The sequence below is a fragment of the Arvicanthis niloticus genome, chromosome 5 (assembly GCF_011762505.2).
Source record: "Arvicanthis niloticus isolate mArvNil1 chromosome 5, mArvNil1.pat.X, whole genome shotgun sequence".
Taxonomy (NCBI): domain Eukaryota; kingdom Metazoa; phylum Chordata; class Mammalia; order Rodentia; family Muridae; genus Arvicanthis; species Arvicanthis niloticus.
Genome location: NC_047662.1, coordinates 56,321,201 through 56,335,750, shown reverse-complemented (window position 1 = coordinate 56,335,750; position 14,550 = coordinate 56,321,201). Strand labels below are relative to the sequence as shown.

Here is a 14,550-nt window from a genome sequence, read left to right as displayed (position 1 = left end):
ATAACTAAGATTAAAAATGGGTCTTCATTTTAAATGAATAAAGTTGATATACAATTATTTTAATAATAACTGCAAAACTCTAATGTCAAGAATTTAATCTAAATGAAGACTATGATGTTCCAGTACCATCTTGGCCTTGGCACTGGGCATATCATTTACAATTCTGAGTACTCATTTATTACCCTAATTTATTTTAAGTTATTATTTAAAAGTTAATTCTCAAACCTTTGGCTTTGATACCTTTCCTATAGTGAGGAAACCTTATTAATGAAATTGATTGGCAAATGAAAACAACTGTTAATAGAATGAACAGGAAAAAACCAATTCTACCTCATTTACTTTATAACAGATACTCTATTGACCTTACCCTAAATAATTTTAATTAGAACGGCACTTCCAATTCCAAAATTAAAGTAGAAAACCAATCAATATATTATTTTTGTTGCCACAAATAAAATGTGTAAAAAGGTTCCAATTTTAGTAGACTCTAAAGAACATTTTATATATTTCCCCCCAAAAGAATTTACAATCATGAAGAAAATAATTACAACAAAATGTATAACCCTTCTGTTGTACAAAACGGTTGATAAAAATATTCTAGCTTGAGATTTAAAAAAAAAAAAAGCATAAGAAAGCATGTGCTGTGTTGTTGGAAGCCTCAGAAAGGCAGTGTTCCCATAGAAGACTTGGGGTCATTACAATCAAACAGATATCATGCTTTAACATCTGTGCAGAACACATGAATTCCACTGTCATGAAGGCTTCCACCAAGAGAGGTTTGAGCAGCCAGGGATTGTGTAGTAGGGCTAGGATCCCTCTGAGCAGCCCTTCAGAGGGGCTGGGCTTAAACTTTTTGGACAATGTTGACCATTAAGACTTTGGGAGGTCCAAAATGGATTAAGTGTGTTTTGCATTACACAATGGCCATGAGCCTTTGAGAGTAATGAAGAGAAGGTAAAGTAGTGAATATAAAATGTTACTGACCTTCCGGGAGTAGGGGGGTGCTATCATTGTGAGAAAGAGTCGACACAGTTGGGGATAGGGGGGTGGGGATGGGAATGGTTTGCAAAGGTGGATGCTGCAGGAGGTATCTTGTCTTGATATCATACTCTGTTCTTTGTTTTTGTCTCCTTTTGTTTGTTCTCTCCTCACCCATCTCTCCCTCCCTCTCCCCCCCCCCCCAGTGTTTCTGTCTCTCTCCCCCTCCCCTCTCTCTGCTTCCTGCCTTGCGACCACATGAACGGTTTCTGCCACACGTTCCCATTGCCACAATGCTCTGTCTCACAGCAGGCCTGGAAACATGAACTAAAAGTCTATCAGACTATGACAGAACACCTGAAACAATGGAAGAGAGGAAAGATTTATTAGCTTTCAGTTCATGGTTACATGGCAAACAGGAAGAGAGGAACAGGTGGAGGGCCAGGGACACACATCTCCTTGGGATAAATTCCCAGTGGCCTGTTTCTAGTGACTGGGCACTTAAAATTCTACAACCTTCCAAACCACCATCCATGTGGGACTAAGGATATACCACATGAGTTTGTGAGGACATTTCATACTCAAATTGTATCCTCTTTTTCCCCCTTCAGCGGGTAGACAGCTTTCAAACACCTTGCTGTGTCTAAGAAGCACAAAACTACACACACTTCACTTAATTTGAATAAATTTCAAAGCCTGTTTATATGGCTTACTTACGAAGCAGCTATAGCTCAAGAGTCACTCTGCCCTGAACTGACATAATGAAATGCTTTATAAAGTCAGCACCACCAAAGATTCAAGTAAAAATGTTCATATATTCAGACCCAACATCTCAAAGGACAAACCAAGAAACTGTATTTCAAACATATAAATAGACAAAGCTACCCTGCTTTATACTTGTGCTTTTCTAACAGCAGTGCATCTGTCCTATCACTAAAGAAATTTGGTGTTCTCTGCTTACACTCAAAATTATCAAATTCAAGTAACTTGAGTTATCCTCAACACAATATTGCTGGAGGCATTCCTAGGTTACATTTGTCCATTATAAGTACACCACAGGTACCAAACCTGAAGTGATTTTACATGCATACTTTTTACAAATTAAAAGCAAGTGACTTGCCAGGTGGTGGTGGCGCACGCCTTTAATCCCGCCACTTGGGAGGCAGAGGCAGGCGGATTTCTGAGTTCAAGGCCAGCCTGGTCGATAGAGTGAGCTCCAGGCCAGTCAGGGCTACACAGAGAAACCCTGTCTCAAAAAAAAAAAAAAAAAAAAAAAAAAAAAGTGACTTGTAGAAGTCATTATGTGAAGATATTAATCATTTTTAGCCTTTCTATTATTTCTTAAGTTTCATCATTTCAGCAGAGTCAGTAACTCAACTTTTTAAAATCACCACCTGTAAACATGAGTACACATTTCCAAGATAATTTGCTCCCATGTTTCTCAACAATGAATGAAGACTTTTTGTTCTTGTGTCTCACAAAAGCAGAAAAAGCAAAAGTTATACATTCTTTTCAAAGAAGTGCTTGGTTATCCCAAAAAGCACACATGGTCTGGTCCATGCTCTCCAGCACATGTGTAGCAGAAGACTGCCTTGTCTGGCCTCAGTAGGAGAGGATGTGCCTAATCCTGTAGAGATTTGATGCCCCTCCCCAGAAGAAGGATGATGGGAGGGTGGGTTCAGGTGGAAGGTGAGGGGAGATCAGGGTATGTATGTGTAAGGGGGTGAGGGAGCAGGGGTCTCAAAACCAGGAAAAAACAAGAAGAAAAAATTTAAAATAGAAAAAATTCTATTAAGTAGGAAGAGCTTGAACAGATAATGTGTTAATAAAACTTTAGAATTACTTTTCAGAAATTTACATTCAAACTTTTTTCATAATAAAGATATTCATGTACCATGAATTTTTTTAAGAATCCCAAAACTCAGTTTGTAAGCTAATCACATATTTGGACTTTATAAAAGCACTAGTACTTAAGTCTAGTTAATTACTCAATTTTTATTAAAGATCTTTTAAAAAAAGTTTGATGTATGCATGATATAAACCAATGATATTAAAATCCAACAAGAAAAATAAAATAAGCCTGAGTTAAAATATCAAATATGCAATTAAAATAATGAGAATAAAAATTCAAACTATTAAAGACTAATAATCAAAAACAGTGCAGGAAAGAAATCAAGAAAAAAAATTGGACCCAAGTTGCTGATGTTATGGAGCTGCAGACTAATTAAAGTAACTTTGTTCACAGGAACCAGGAGTCCTTATATTAATATAAGGACTGTAATATATTCCTGTAATATATTCCTTATATTAATTCTGCTCCTCCAAGATGGTGATGCCTCACATTCAGACCATATAGCACACTTCAGAGAAACACAGTATAGATAGAGTGCAGCAAACTGACTGTGGGAAAGGATTAAAGCACCTTCAGAGCCTGGCTAGGCTGCAGTGGTAGGAAGACAAAGTGAATGTGGAGGAGTAAAAAGTAATGAAGAGCACGGGGACTCCCTAAGCATCCTTCCCTGACAGCTGATGCTGTAGCCAACTCCATGCCGATAACATTCTAGTCTGTTGTCCTCCGGCCCACATGATCTCACCATTTCTCTTTTGTTCATTTTCTTGCTATCTTCTTTCTGTCCTACCCATTAGATTCATAGCCCAAACTCTGAACACAAGTACTAAAAAGTTTTAAATAATAAACCAATCCATCTAGACTCGATATCTAGACAGAAATATGAATCAATCATTACTCAAATTAACTGCTGACAGTGAATAGTCTGATTTAACAGAGAAATACCTGTTTACATTATCTGATGAGCTACACATATGAGCATGGAACAAGAGCATAAAGGCTGAATATCTAATAATTAAACACAACATCTTATGTTCTTCAAACATTTTACTGCCAAGGAGAAGAAAACTAACCAATATCCATTCACTTTAAAATAAACTTCTGGGCCAAGGGTTATAAGTTCAATCTCCCAACTGCATGCACTGAGAGACACACACAAGTAACATACCAAGGGTGTAGATAAAAGGGTATGTACTACAGATTAGGAAAAGTGAAAATGCAATTTTACTATAGTCTATAACAAATTTCACTGCTTGAAAATTTCAAGGTTCCATAAATTAGGTAAGGGGAAAATATTTCATATCATAAACTTGATTTTTTTATAAGTGTTTTAGATAGGAAAGCTAATAAAAACAAATAAACACAAAAACACTGATGACATCACAATGTCGCTCATCGAAGATAAAAAGCCATTTTAAGTTACATTAGCATATTAACACTCATAAGGGCTTATAATATTGTAGTTAATTCAGTTCTTATTTGTAACATAAAAAGCTAGCCTGCCTGTAAAACCTTTCGACAGTACATTATTACACTAAGCCAAAAGACAAGCCTAGGAGAGGGAGTATTTACACAGCTGTACAAATTCCTGCAAAAAGCAACTAGTCACATAGGAGAGAAATACCTAAAAGATAATAGCACAAAAATGTAAATTAACTGCAGAGAAGGCAAGTAAATATGAGCTATTCCTAAGCACAAAGAAAAATTAGAAACCCACAAAGAAACCACAATGAAGTTTTTCAATCAAAATCCAAGGGTTAGAGGTATAGTACAGTGGCAGGTGCTGGCCTAGCCCATGCAAGGCCCTGGGAAGATCCCTGGTACTGTAAAAATCAAATGAGAAAAGAATAAAAAAAAAAGAAAAGAAAAGAAAAGAAAGGGGAAAGGGAAGAAGGGGAAGAAGGGGAAGAAGGGGAAGAAGGGGAAGAAGGGGAAGAAGGGGAAGAAGGGGAAGAAGGGGAAGAAGGGGAAGAAGGGGAAGAAGGGGAAGAAGGGGAAGAAGGGGAAGAAGGGGAAGAAGGGGAAGAAGGGGAAGAAGGGGAAGAAGGGGAAGAAGGAAAAGGGAAAGGGTATAGGGAAGAAGGAGAAGGGAAAGGGGAAGAAGGGGACGGGGGAGGGGGGAAGAGGGGGAAGAGGAATAAGAGGAAGGGGAAGAGGGGGAAGGGGAAAAAGGAAAAGGAGAAGAAAAGGCCTTTCTACAAAAGCTTGTCATCCATCTGGGTGTCATGGATGCCTATGATACTAGCCCCTGATCCACAGTGATGATGGAATTGCAGCCCACAGCCCTGCAGAAAGTATAGACTATACCACCCTGGAATATTTCAGGATATAGTCTGTCCATGCCTGGGCATGGAGCATGGCAGCATCCAAGTAGACATGGTGCAGGAGGAGCTTAGAGTTCTACATCTTGTTCTGAAGGCCACTAGCAGAATACTGTCTTCCACGCAGCTAGGAAGAGGGTCTTAAAGCCCATGCCCACAGTAACACACCTACTCCAACAAGGCCACACCTCCTAATAGTACCACTCCCTGGGCCAAGCATATACAAACCATCACAGCTTTTCACAAAGGCTGATTAATGATCTGAGTTTAATCCCCAACATTCACAGGTGGAAGGAGAGAACAGATACCTACAAGCTGCCCTCTAACCTAAATATCCACAATGGTCCATGCGCACACAGAAACAGAAACACACACAGACAAAACCACTTACTTATTCAAAATAATTGACTTAAGTCCAATTTCCATGAACTAATATCAAAGACTTAAAGTAACCAAAGACATATATAACCCTTTATCTAATAAAACACTCTATTTAAAGAAGATAGTCAAATGTAAATAAAAAAATACTACAAAGTAAACATTAAGAGTAAGGACCAAGTCCAGTTAACACCTGAGTATCCCTAAATGGTTGTCAAGTTATAAATAGTAACTGGTAGGCAAGGATGGTAGGAATCAAGTGCTGACCAGTTCCATATCAAGAAGAGGTGAGACAAACAGTAGTCTAGGGTAGCATCACAGATTTAGAACTGTTTAGTTGTTTGGTTTTGGTTTTACCTACAGTTTTCTATTCACACAAATGAACTCAAATCTCAGATTTAGACATTGGATCACAAGTATTTAAACCCAGTCACAACTGAAAGCTTCCCATCAATACTCTGAAACAGGCTGTGAACTAGACATAAGGGAGCAGTACAGTGCCAGTCATCAAATGATGATGATTTCTTTCAACTACAGCCCAATAAACATAACACCAATTCCTAGGAAAGCTGAGGTAGGAGCTGAGGGCTATAAGCTCTGGAAAATGGAAGGAGTGGGGGTGCTATCTAGTTGGACAGGTAAGATAACATTTGATCAAGATATAATTGACATGTAGAAGTCTCATGTTATGAACTAGAAAGCAAAATCCAACAGTGCAGACAAGAGTACTTCGAGTGCTAAAAGCAAGCCGGGCTTTCTTCCAGTCAGCCCTGGGACTACTTAAGATCACCATCTATGGAATGTTGAGAAGTTCAAAGATTAAGTCCTGGACCACACACTCTTTAGAAGTCAAGAAGAGGAGACCGAGAAGAAAGAGTAAAGGAGGATAATTCTGAGAAAAGGAAAACCATCAAAGGGTCAAATGCAGACAGGAAGTCAGGAAGAGTAGTCAGCAGAGACTTAGTTGTAACAACAGTTCACAAGAATGGAAGAGAATGGTTTAGCATGAGATGGAAAAAATATATATTGTCAGAGAATACAACCTGTACACAAATAGAGAGCTGATTCTGACAGTGCAGAGCTCATCAGTCTTAACAGGAGAAAGGGACACATACAGCGTCAGGAACAGGTAAATATGGGAAAAAGGTATATGCCTGTTTCCTTTTTTAGGTTCTTTCCAGGCCAGTGGCATTTTAGTCATCCCTTTAGCCCTAATGCCTAGCACTAAACAACAGTATGTTAGATGAAGGAATCAATTCCAAGACTTGAAAAGATACAACCAAACTACATTTAAAGTTTATCTTAAAATGACTTCATTTCTATTTTCCATTTCCTCATTCCAAGATCTCCCATATGTCCCTCCCTAATCTCTTTCAGATTCATGAACTCTTTTTCATTATTTGTTGATACATGCATATATATATATATACACATATATATGTATATATATGTATGTATTCACTATGCAATATGTATATACACATATACTCCTGTATACATGAAAATATCCTGTTCAGTCTCTATGTCTTCAGGGCTGACAACTGCTATTAGGTTACCAATTATTGTGCTCTTTTGATAAACCAAAAGTCTCAAAAAAATCTAATGAATATAAGTCACAAGCAGAAACAGCCACAGACTTGGAAGATAGCTCCACTGGTAAACTGCCATGTAAACATGGGTGCCTAAGTTCTAGCCCTACAACCTAGGTCCCTATAACCTGTAGCAGAATTTTTTTCTAATTGATTAGATAATAAAGACAACAAGCCAATCACTGGACAAGGCGGAGGCGGGCCTTCTCCATCTGAGAGAGGAAGAGGAGGAGGGGACTTCCTTTTGGTTGGTGGCAGTTATGGTGTAGGCCAGAGGTTGTTATTTCAGGTGGCAGATCCTAGTGGAAGACTTCTAACATAGAATAGTTGGTAAATTTAGGATGCTAGGTTCTGTGCCAAGCAATTGTGTTATCTGTTGATTCTAAACTAAGATTGTCTGGTGGTTTCCTTCTGCAGTGATTAAACTGAGCTCCAGGGAAAGGTAACCATGGCAGAGCCTGGGTTTGCCAGAGTGTGCCCCAGCTAGCCACAGGAAATTTGGGAGTGCTTGAGTGGGTTTGGTAGCAGCCAGCCACAGGGAGAAGAGAGTGTTTTCAGAGCTCTGGAGAGGCAGAGGCACCTTTTGCCAGGCTTTGGCAATAGGGAAACATGTGGTCTCGATACTGGACTGGGAACAGACCAAGACCGCTGGCCAGCCGGTGCCTAGTTGGCTGATAGCATAGCTTGTTTTTTATTATTACACGCTACAATAACCCATGTTTAAAAAAAAAAATGTAGTCATGGTAGCACATGCACCTTTATCGCAGCACTAAGGAGGCAGAGAAGGTGAGTCCCTGGGGGCTTCCTGTCCAGTCAACCTAACCTAACAAGCTCCATTCCAAATGAGACCTTGTCTCATAAAACAAGGTGGGTGGCACCTGAAAAACAACACCTGAGGTCGACCTCTCACCTCATATACCCACACATGCACCTGTGCACAAGAAACCTCTAAGACAGGCAATGTATACAGCTGTAGTCCTACCTATTCAGGAGGCAGAAGTGGAAAGTATTTACTGACTTAAAAGTACCTAGTGTACCAAACAAGATCCAAGTATCTGCTGAAAAATCCTGTTATGTGGCCTCTGAAATAAGTGCCTTAAGGATATGGCTTTCATCCTAGAAAACATATCCCAGAATCAAATGCTTAAAGTGAACATTACTACCACTGATCTGATCAAGGGGTTCCCAATGGAGAAGTTAGAGAGAAGACTGAAGGAGCTGAAAGGGTTTGTGGCCCCATGAGGAGAGCAACAATACCAACCAACCAGAGCTCCCCAGGGTCTAAACCACCAGCCTGGGAGCACATAAGGAGAAACCCATGACTCCCATCTGTATATGTAAGGGAGGATGGGCATAGGTGGGAGAGGAGATCCTTGGTCCAATGAAGGCTGAACACCAAGTGGGGGGGATTCGAGGGTGGGGAGGTGGGAGTGAGGGGGGTAGATGGGGACACATCCTCATAGAAGCAGGAGGAGGGGGGATGGGATAGGAGGGTCCTGGGTGGTGGGGGGAATGGGGTAAAAGAATAAAATCTGAAACATAAATATAATATCCAAAAAAAAGTGAACATTACTGAAAGATAAAAATTAGACATTTCTCAAAAATGTATGAACCAAACCTTGTGTAATTTCATTCTCCATGAAAGAAGCCAGGTGTCTTAGTTTGGTTTTTACTGCTGTGAACAGACACCATCACCAAGGCAATTCATATAAAAACATTGAACTGGGGTTGGCCTATAGCATCAGAGGTTTAGTCTAATATCATCAAGGCAGGCATGGTGCAGGAGGAGCTGAGAGTTCTGCAACTTCATCCAAAGGCAAACAGGAAAAGACTAGCTTCCAGGCAGCTAGGAAGAGGGTCTTAAAGCCCACGCCCACAGTGACACACCTACTACACCTCCAAATAGTGCCACTCCCTGGGCCAAATAATTCAAACCACTACAATCTACTCCCTGGGCCCCATAGGCTTGTTCAAGCACGAGTCTATGGGGGCCATAAACAAACATAGCATAATGCTAAAGCATTTAGTCCAACTTCAAAAGCCTCCGTAGTCTATAACAGTCTCAATAATGTTAGAAGACCAAAGTCCCTTCTGAGATTCATCTAATCACTTCATTGTAATCCCCAAAACAAAACAAGGAAACCAGATGGGCAAAATCCAAACTCTGCATCTCCATGTCTGATATAAAAGCAGTCTTCAGATCTCCACTCCTTTTTCATCCGTGTTAACTACATCAAACTTTCATCTGGGCTGGTTCCACTCATTGTTAGCAGCATTCCTCAGCAGGTATTCCAAGACTCTGGCATCTTTAACATTTTGGGGTCCCCAAGTCAACTTCAATATTACAGCTTTTTGTTCCAATGTCTGGGATCCACACATGATCTGGGCTCCTCCAATGGGTCACTTCTCCAGATCTACAATCTGTAACACTCTAGGCTCAGATTGACTCCACTCCATTGCTGCTACTGTTCTTGGTGGTTGTCCCATAGTACTGGTTATCCAATACACTGGGGTCTTCTGCTGCAAGAAGGCATCACCAGTAGCCTCTCATAGGCTTTCTTCATAGTGCCAAGCCTCAACTTCTTTGCATGACCCCTCCAGTCCTGGGCCTTCAACTACAGGACTGAGGCTGCATCCTCACCAATGGCCTTCCCTGCCTCTCACAGTGCCAAGCCTCAACTGTTCTTCATGACCCTTTCATGCCTTCAAAACCAGTACCACCTGGGTGACTCTTACACATTATCAAGTACAGCTGCAGCACAAGGTACAACCTTGGCTATCTCTGGAACACAGCTTCTGTGTGCTCTCAGAAAATAACTTCCCAGAAGATTTCACCACTAATCTCTTAGCTCCAGCTAAGCAGCATCAATTTCCCCAGTAGTCCCTTCTATTCTTGACTCTACCACCAGAGCCATGTGGCCGAAGCCGCCATGTTCTGCTTGCTGTGACTGGAACATGGCCCCCTTATTCTATTACCAGGTTTCTGTTTTCCAACTCCCTCACCGCCTAAGCTTGGCTGTCCTGGAACTTGCTCTGTAGACTGACCTTGAACCCAGAGATTTCATCTGTATGGCTCTGTCTTCTGAGATTAAAAGTGTGTACTACCATGCCTGGACTTATGACTGTCTCCTGAATGCTGAGATTAAATATGTGCTGCATCAGGCCTGGACATAAACTTGCTGGGTAGGATCTTGCTCCAAGGTCACCACTCCCTTAATTCAATTTAATATTCTTGAACACAGGATTCACTTCCTGCTGCCCCTTTAATACTTGAGACATGTATTTTCTATTTTTCCTCCCTAAGCTTGCTATTATTATTCAAACCACTTTTCATGAGACTTAACCAGAGAACAAAGTCTATAATGGGTCTTTCTGAGACTTCCTTTGGCAATGCAATTAATCTGAGTCTTTTCACCTTAGTCTCAGGCAGATTCTTCAGACAAGGGCAAAAGGCAGCCCTATTCTTCACCAAAATACCACAAAAAACAGCCTCTAGGCCACATACTAAAGTTCTCCACTGAAACCTCTTGGGCCAGGTCTGCACAGTTCAAATCACTCACAGCAAGAAAGTCTTCCATATTCCTACTAGGATAGCTCACTAAACCCCACTTAAAACATTCCATGGCTTTCCAAATCCAAAGTCCCCAAATCCACATTCTTCCAAACACAAGCATGGTCAGGCCTATATTAGTAATCCCCCAGTCCCTGGTACCAACTTCCATCTTAGTTTAGGTTTTACTGCTGTGAATAGACATCATGACCAAGGCAACTCTTATAAAAACAACATTTAATTGGGGCTGGCCTACAGGTTCAAAGGTTCAGTCCATTATCATCAAGGCAGGTGCATGGCAGTGTCCAGACAGACATAGTACAGCAGGTGCTGAGAGTTCTACATCTTCATCCAAAGGGAACAGGAAAAGACTAGCTTCCAGGCAGCTAGGAAGGAGAGTCCACAGCCATAGTGACACACCTACTCCAAGGCTACACTTCCAACAGTGCCACTCCCTAGGCCAAACAATTCAAACCACTACATCAGGCATGGTGGTCCAAGCCTGTCATCCCAGTATTCATAGGCTTAAAAAAGGAGGACTATAGTCAAGGCCAGCCTGGACTATATACTATAACCCTGCCTTCCACACTAAAAAGGTAAGGCATTTTGCTTCCAAAATTCTTGACAATTTACCTTTTTTATAGTGCAGAAAATTCTTACACTTCAAATGATAAAGAAAACCTAATAAACTATTCAAACCGTAATTTTCATTATTTCATTCAATTATTAACCATAGAAAGAGATGAATTACAAAATGGGAAATGAGGCCAGTAAGAAGTTGCTTACCAAATAAGTACAAAGACCAAAGTTTGGATCATCAGAAACCATGTAAAAGCCAGGCTAACCTGGCAACCACACATGGCAACCATACAGGGGACCGAGAGAGGGAATCTCCAGAACAAGCTGGCTGGCTAGTCTAGCCGGGGAGCTCTAGGTTCAACTGGAAGGAGACCTTACCTCAGTAACTAAAATGTGGAAAGTGATAGAGGAATAAACAAGACATCAACTCTGGGCCTCCACACATACGAACATGTGCACACATACACACACACAAGTATGCAAACAGTCGTACACACATGTGACCACTCACAAGTGGATGCATGCATGCACTGTGCATACACATATGCACATATACTATACAAAAAATTAAATGAAAAGTAATTTGGGGGAGACTGGGCATGGTGGCATAAGCTGTTAATCCTAGCATCTGGAAAGCTAAAGAAATTAGATCTATATGAATACTATGCTGGCCTGGTCTACACAGAGAGTTCCAAGCTGGGCCAAGACAAAAATCTCAGAAAAATAATAACAATAATAATATTTTTAAAGTAGGAAGAATACCGTTTAGTTCTGGTAATGATGTATTTAAAAAAAAAAAAAAAAAAAACCTCAAAGACATGAAAAAAGAAGGGTTTGTGTATTTGTTTATTTGTTTGTTTTTCTGGTTGTGGGAAGAAACAGGATTTTGACAATATAGGTCTTGCCAGGCTGGCCTACACAGCAATCTCCTCTCACTTGGCCAAACCTTTAAAGACACTAATTCACATTCAGAATCTGCATTGCTACTTACTTGTTAAAGCTGGATAAGAACAAGAGCTGGGTAAAACAAGAGCTCAGAAGAAAAGGAATTAGAGCAGCTTTTAAAAACAGCATAAGTCCGCGCGCACGCACACACACACACACACACACACACACACACGCGCACGCACACACACACACACACACACACACAAAGTGCGCACGCACACACTGCTCTGCTCCCCACTCCAGACTTCTCTCTAACATTCACACCACACACATATGTAGGTAGAATTAAGGAGTTCGTTAGCCCATCCAGAGGATTCGGTGGCAGTACATACAAGGAAGACACTTAAAACTTATAGGTGACAAATGCTACTTCATTAGCTGATGACCCTTCTCTTCCTGTCTAAGTAATAAATGCCTCTGGTGCCATCTGAGATAGGCTTCCGCTAGTTAGCCCAGGCTGGACTGGAATTTATTCTCCTCTAGCCTCAGCCTGGTATTGGGATTACAGACATGCATTACCTCAGCTGATTCTTGAATGCCACTCACTGCAGCTGCTAATTCACTTCTTCATTATCTTTAATCTTAATTTCCCTCTACCTATTTTAGTTTCTCTCAATGCAGGACTACATTAGATCAATGATAGCAACAAGAATTAGTTGGGATTTTCTAACTACCCTCATCTTAAGAATTCTAAGGACTTCACCAAGATTCATACTTAATTCTTCTGCTAAATAAAAAAATATTTTATATAACTTAAAAATGTTAGAAATACAAAATTAATAAGCCATTATCAATTATTTTTCTCCAGTTTAAAGGTATGACTGGCAAGTAAAGGTGACATGATACATGGATCCTATTTGCTGTACCTATGAATTGTGGCATAATTAAATTAAGCTAACCAATATCACACCCCATAAATATATTTGAGATCTATTTTCTTAGTTGTTTTCAAGAGTCCAATCAACACACTGATATATAATCATGATGTTCTATTAAAGAACTACAGAACTTAATCTAAGACTCAAACTGCTGCACTGACACTTTCTAGGTGCTAGACAATCTGCTTCTCAACCTATGGGCTGGCACTCCTTTGGGGTCAGATGCCTTCATATCAGATACTTAATTACAACTCATAACAGTAACAAAATTACAGTTATCAAGTAGCAATAAAATAATTTCATGGATGGGGGGTTGCAGCGTCAGGAAGGCTGAGAACCACGGCTAGCATCTCTCCATTCTCTATGCACTGCAGTTCTTTGACAGTCTATAGCCTGTTAACTTGTCTATAAAGAAAAACATTTTAAACACCTATACCAGCATGTATATTTTGTATTCTTAAAAACTAGTTTATACTCCTATAATTATACAGATACTGTACATATGTACATATAGAATCAAAAAGACTGAAAGAAAGAATTAAAACATTAGCTTATGCTACTGATTTACTTTGTAAATTGTGGCATTTGCCCACATATACCTGAAAAAATGACTAGCATGTATTGGTCTGAACGGCTGAAGGCTTATTTAAAATTAAAGCTTTTATCACACAGCTTGACCACTGATGTTTGTTCCTAGTAGAGCCTTCCTTACATATTATTCCTACTCAAGCCTGCCTTTCAAATTCTTGAAGCTCTTATAAAGCTCACATTTAACTTTTTTTTTTTTTTTTTTTTTTGGGGGCAGTATGGGGGAATCAAGGCATATGCTAAACTAGGGCCCTACTACTGAGCCACACTCCTAGCACATCTAAGCAATCCTTAATGCTGTATAGCATTCATCAACTCATGAGTTCAAAGACTAAACTACAGCTATGTGAGTCAACTAGCTAACGTTTAATGCTAAGATTTGAGCCTAACCAAGGTAAGAATCTTATGTACATATTTTATGTGCAGATGCATATCTCTAATTTCATATGAAAAACATGAATATATAAGATTCCAAGTAAAATGCAGCAAATGCCTTACTGACACTGCTGAGCCAGTGAATACATTACAAAGAACCCTTGAACAGACTAAAGACTAAATTAAGCAGCCTTTTTTTAATGTAACAAAAAAAAAAATGTAGAGATAACAAAAAACCAAGTTTGTATAGTTTTCTCTACAGAAAAACAAAGTAAGAAAACATATTAAACACTTTGCTCAAGTACAAAAAAAAAAAAAAAAAAAAAAAAATGCAATGGACACTGGTCTTTACAAAACCTGACAATTTCAAAGAAACTTCACTATCAAAGCCAGCCAAACATTGCTTAAGTCTGCTGTACAACAGCACCACCAGGTGGTGGTTCATGGGATCTTCAATCAAGTGCCTTCCATATAGGAACTTAGAGGCAATCCAATGCATCTGCTGATATCTCTGAAA

The 14,550-nt window shown here is 39.8% G+C and overlaps 1 protein-coding gene across 12 annotated transcripts in view; it reads right to left on the bottom strand.

Annotated features, from left to right (window-relative positions):
- Positions 1–14,550, bottom strand: part of Caap1 (caspase activity and apoptosis inhibitor 1) — a 97,150-nt gene that overhangs the window by 46,592 nt on the left and 36,008 nt on the right. The gene's annotated exons all lie outside the window — the stretch shown is intronic.